General features: G+C 40.3%; 1 protein-coding gene across 1 annotated transcript in view; it reads left to right on the top strand.

Annotated features, from left to right (window-relative positions):
• The first annotated feature begins 458 nt into the window (after positions 1 to 458).
• Positions 459 to 6,000, top strand: part of slc8a3 (solute carrier family 8 member 3) — a 109,672-nt gene continuing 104,130 nt past the window's right edge. Inside the window, 1 exon segment of the mRNA XM_035673522.1 lies at positions 459 to 1,385. The gene's annotated coding sequence lies outside the window, so the exon portion shown is untranslated.

The raw sequence follows: 6,000 nt of genomic DNA, 5'->3' as shown, positions 1-6,000 counted from the left end.
ACTTACTAATGTGCATTTTTGCATTCTTGATCTGGGATCTGTCTACATCTGTTTGCATAATGCACATTTTAATAATACCATATCATGCTCACTAAGCTGCAAACATTTTTGTAACTGCAACTGAAAGTTTGGCAAGAGAGGGGCTGTTAGTCAATCTTACATCTAGCTTTACTCCGGCTCAGCATTTATACTGCCAGCCTTGTCTTTCTGTGTGTGGTATTTGTGGCATTTGGCCAGAATAAATGCCAGTGACTCAGTGATCATCCTCTTGCTGCCACTTATTTCTGTCTTGAATTAGCAGCATCTGGCCAACAGGGCATCCTCAGTTTTTATAGGTATAAAATAGCTGGTGATACATTAATTATAGGCTTTTTCCTCCTCCCTCCTCCCTCCTTCCTGTTGTGAACAGTTGTCATGGTGGGCTGTGGGTCTGGATGATATTCATGGTTTGTGGTGCAGGTTTCTTCTCTCAGCCGATGGTGACGTAGTTGCGCGCCTAACCGAGCCTGTCTGTGTGACTTTTAAAAATGGGGGGCGGAGGGCTGTAGGGCGCAACCATTTCACACCTCTACCGGCGTGAGAATAGGCGTAATGTTAATAATAATCATCTGAGGATGACAATTCGTAGATAAAGCTCATCTCCGGCAATCATTCAAGCTCCAGGAACGGACTCGCAGTCAGCGCAGAGGAGACGAATCTTGGCCATTCCGATGGTGCGCAAAGTCCGGCTGACAGCCCGCCTTGGTAACTTAAACACCGGTGTGCACAGCCGAGCGCGTTTCTAATGTGAGACAGTGTTTAATCGGAATCGCAGTGGCCCAATTGTGTGGAGAAGACAACCGGGGAAAGAGGAGCTCCACGGCGGTGCCCGTACCTACGAGAGCGACATCATAGATTTCCTGCGCTATCGCAGCGGACAGAGGGGGAGGAGGAGAGCGCTGATTCACGGCTTGCAGGAGGAGGGAGAGCCGTGCGGACGGGCTCAGAAGATCCATCTCTTATCTTAAAATACCGACCCCCCCAACCACCACCACCACCTCCTCCTCCTCCTCCCTCGTCATTGACAGCTTTGCGACCCGGTCAATCCGTCAGCCAGGGAGGAACTGGGGAGGAGGGCGCCAAGGCAAGAGAGGACGAAAGGCGATCACCTCTGGACGGTTTGATCCAATCGCCAATACCGAGCAGGCTGGGGACCTGCCTCTCCGTACATGAGGACGACACAGTGGGATTTTGGTCCGAGGAGCACGTTTGACTCAAGAGATCCAAACAGCGAGATTACACTGAGACTGTTGGCAGGCTGATCTGAACGGCAGAAACAATAATAAAGGAGGCGGACAGGAGCTATTTCGCAGTGTCTACACAAACTCCCCGGAATACAAATCCAGGTAGGTTATAATGAATAACGCATGATGCAAACTCAGTGATATTAAATAAGCAGTGTGTTGGTGAGGGATGCGACCCGGCACACCATCAGTGATAAACAGCAAACACACAGACAGGCTTTCTACTTAATTGTGTGACAGATTACAGGAACCATATTAGATGCATTTCCAGATCCATGTAGCTGCAAACACAGTCGGTGAGTGAGGTGAGCTGGATGTGGTCCGTCACTCCGGAGCGCTTCATTCTGCCCGGGGTTTAACCTCTCTATTTGCTCCCATTGCTCCTCATCATTGTGCAGATATGATCCATTGCAACGGGCTGAAATGGATTCGTGATACCGTCTAATGGGTGTGCCATTAAAATAATTGGCGTCTGTCAACGCAAGTATCGGATACCGGTTGTTACAGCCTGCAGAGCCCGTCCTGCTGCTTGATTGGATGAACACCTGGACTTCCAGTTTTAATATCTGAGCCTTTAGCTTCTGCTTATGTATGTTGGCTTCTCCTGCGAGCCCTGACACTGTTTTGGAGTTGATTCTGGAGTGTTTCCTGAGGTCAATAATAGGTATTATTTTAGGAAATGAGATAATATATATTCTCTCTGTTCATCTTTACGCGTAGGCCTGCGCGCACCTTTTAAGTTACTGTGCGGGCCTATGGGTGCTCCAGCAGGGATTCCCTCCTCAGGTAGCACTGACATCGGTATAGTGAGCGGTAAAACGGCCTTATGATGATTAATCAGCAACAGCTGAGGCTCTCCGTGTGTCTGCTGAGTCCATGTTTATGTGCAGCTCAGATAACCTCCTTAAACAAGACCCTCTTCCCAAAATAGGGAAAGGGAAAGAGATCTGTGAGCAGATCAGCCACTCTCTCCTCTCAGCAACTGTCTCAGCCATAATGGTACTACATACTGTATCAGTCAGGGAATGCAGGAGGGTGTGCATGGGGACCACTTAAAGATGCACCAAATCAAATATTAATGTGCGTTTTTTCTCATTAAAACCTTAAAACTATCTTAGAGATGTAAGTCATCTAGAGTTTGGACTGATTAGAGCTGCAACTGTCTGGTGGTTATTGTATCACTTACTCGGTTAATCGTTTTTAAATGAATGAAAATAATCAAAAATTGTTCACATGTTCAAATTGCTTGTTTGGTCAGACAGTCTGGAACAGAAATGTATTTAGTTTAATATCCGAAGAAAAATATTCACATTTTCATCTCTGCTTAAACAGATTTACTTTTCTATCATAGATTAAGTAACTAATCATTTCAACTCCAAGAATAAAATCAGTGTGATATTGGCCATTCATGAAATGTTTAGGCATTTAAGTCTGTAAAACCTTTTTTTTTTTTCACTCAGTTATTAATTTTAATGTGGATACATTTTATATAATTCTTCATTTTGTAGCATACAGTGATTCCCTCTCATTGAGGTAAAAATGCCTTAAAGTTTTAAAACTGTTTGGTCTTAAATGAGAGCATTTTAATCCCTGTTTAATGGTACATAAAAAAAAATATATATATACATATATAGTTTTTTTTTTAATTAGTTACAAAATACTTTTTTTAAGTTCAGTATAAGAATATTTGCACATTTGTATCTCCTTAAAGTCCAACCCCCATTTTTATAAATTTTTATTGGTCTACTTTATTAGCTTTGTGATTCACTGGATTAATAATTGTAGAATCAATATTCACATATGAAGCTATATTTTGATATATTTTGGGATTTTTAATATTTTTACATGGCTGACAGTGTAATAATAGTGCGTGTCATTTTTAATGGTCATAATGATAATTATTGAGGTAGTAAATTGAAACATTCTGCTAAATCTGTTTTAGTAATATCACTGAGTTCTACTTTCTTATATTGTACGAGGAAAAAAGTGTTAAAAAGTTGTACATGGAGTTTAAGTGGGTTCACCCTCAACTATTTGTGGTTGAGGAGGTCAGTGTTAGATTTAATTGGAATACGTCAAAGTTGAACTTCAGCCTTAATTTAGATATGTCAGTTGCAATATGGCTCTTAAGTTCCTGTGTGTTTTTTGTGAACAACTTTGTCTTTTTCCGTTGATTTTAATACTTTTTGGAGGCCGCTGAACAGTTCTGATTACAACTTTAAATTATAACTCCAGTGACAGCCCGCCCCTACATTCACAATGCAAAACACAATCCTTAAAACAGTAATTAGTATGCAAATTGTTTTGTGTAGCTCCTAATTTAGGGGTCACGGCTTTAATGTTGGTACACATAGAAAAATGGAATCGTTCCCTCTCCATCACCTGACAGCAACTAATGCAATTTGTGTTGAGATGGAAAATCAATTATTCAAATACAAAATCCTTGTGAGGTCATACACCTGAACAGTCTGTCTGAGTGCTTAAATGTAATTATTTTAATGAGCTTTACATTATTGCTTAAGATTATGTGGTTTTGTCTCTTAAATCAACCAACCAATCAATTAATCAATCCATCCCTATTGGCTATTGCCAGCTTTTTTGGTCAAGAATGTTAAAGGGGCACTCTACTGGTTTGACTTTGATGGTCAGCCTCTGAAAACAACAGCAGCAGAAAGCATGTGTAAAGATCTGAGGGTGTGTTGTGGGTATTTACTTTTCAGGAAGGGTCCAATGCACCATGTGATGCAGTTGCATTATGGGAATTGTAGGTTCCAGCATTTTCAGGGCTCCCAGGGACCAAGACCCCCTTTACAACGGGCATTAACGCAAAAACTGACATAGTATTACTTTCATGAATCTATTTTGTACCATGTTTACTGACAACTCGATCCATCCTACCTGACTAATACGGGCCCAATCAAGATAACGAGAATGCTTATTAATACCAGGTGTAACTGCAGGCATCAGATGTCATAATCCTAATTATGTATACAGATCACATCTTTAAGGTCCAGTGTGTAGCACAATAGGATGTATTGGCAGAAATAGCATTTTATATTTATAGGTATGTTTACATCAGTGTATAATCACCTGAATATAAGACTAGTTGTGCTTTTATTACCTGAGAATGAGCCATTTTTGTCTACCGATGCCACAGGTCGCCTTCTGTTGAGGCCGCCATGTTAAACTGCCGTGTTTCTACAGTCCTGGAAGGAACAAACCAAACACTGGCACTAGATAGGGTGTTTGCATTTTTTAGCATACCATAGTTTCTCCTTAATGCTTAGAGGGGGAAGTGAGCGAGTTGTGATCTGAAACTACATCGCTAGATGCCATTAAATCCTGCACACTGGTCAAGTATCATCTGATGCTGCTTTTATTTGTATTATTTTTTAAAGAGGAAAAAAATACTTTAACAGCTTTGTATCCTTCCAGGCTGTGGTAGTCTTAGTAACAGCATTAGTGGTAGTGTAGTAGATGTACTACTACTAGTATTTGTGTTAGCATATAGGCAGTATAGTAATGCCTTTTGTCTAGTAATATTAATAACAGTAGCAGTAGATTAAGTAGTGATAGTACTAATAGTAATATAAGGGCCTTATTCGGGTGAAATTCAAGGTTGAAAAATGAATTTTACATGCTCAAAAAATAAATGAATCACATTTTTAAAATGATTAAAATTACTACTTATAATAGTGCAAGTATCTAATATGTATTTTGGGCAGCAGTTTACAATTACAAATTAATCTTTCTGAGCATGATTTCATTCAGCTTGTTACATTTATATGTCTAATGGGACGAGGCAGGAGGTAGTTAGGAGGCAATTGACTCCCTCTGTCCAGTGTTACTGCATGGCCTTATATCTTTAAAATTCTCTCCGTCACTCTGTTAGTTTGCTCTTGGATGTATGGGTATTTGGCTTGTTTGCCATTTTTTGTACGTCCGTTTATTCAAGGTAGGCTGACTTAGCATGTTTACTCTTTTTCTTCACTGTCCTCCTTCCACACTCGAGTCTCCCAACTGTTTGTATTAAAGCTACAGGAAATCACACTGAAGTTTAAGGATGGGAAGTTTCAGCTCATTTGAAGTATTTTTATATTACTGGATCACATGACTGCCTGTATGTGAAAGAGGTTGTTTGTAGTGATGAAACCACAGGCAATTATCACCCACCTCCCCTCAGCTCTGCGGAGCTTTGCAGCATCTTTCTGCTCATTGTTTTAGATTTCTGGCCTGAACCTTGACTGTTTTGGTTCACTCTTATAGTGTCGTTTTTGGCTATAGAAATATATAAAAATATAAAAAAAAAGCTCTAAAAATTGACTGTACACTACATTCCCAGCACCAAACAAAGTCAGACAAAGTTAGCTAGCTAGAGTGTGACCATAGACTATAGAGAGCCAGATCTTTTCCTCAGGAGTTGGTGCAGACCAAAAACAGAGCTAAAAGTAGAGTCCATATTGGATTTGCATTAATCAAGTGGACAGAAAAACAACTCCAAATGAATGCTAATGTTGTTCCGTGCTGTGTAAATATAGGATATTGTTTGCCAAGAAGTTTGCCGTATTAACTTAAGGTGATAGTATGTCGTGTTTACAGCTTATTTCCTCTGCACCAATTGGCCAATAAAAATCAGTAAGTGCAGGAATAATGGAGTAATCCTCAATCATGCTGCTTTTTAAATGACCAGTCTAAAAATAGTGAGATTGACCCAGGT

The sequence above is a fragment of the Morone saxatilis genome, unplaced genomic scaffold (assembly GCF_004916995.1).
Source record: "Morone saxatilis isolate NCDOM2014 unplaced genomic scaffold, NCSU_SB_2.0 Contig3, whole genome shotgun sequence".
NCBI classification, from domain to species: Eukaryota; Metazoa; Chordata; class Actinopteri; family Moronidae; genus Morone; species Morone saxatilis.
This window is presented reverse-complemented; position numbering and strand designations above follow the sequence as displayed.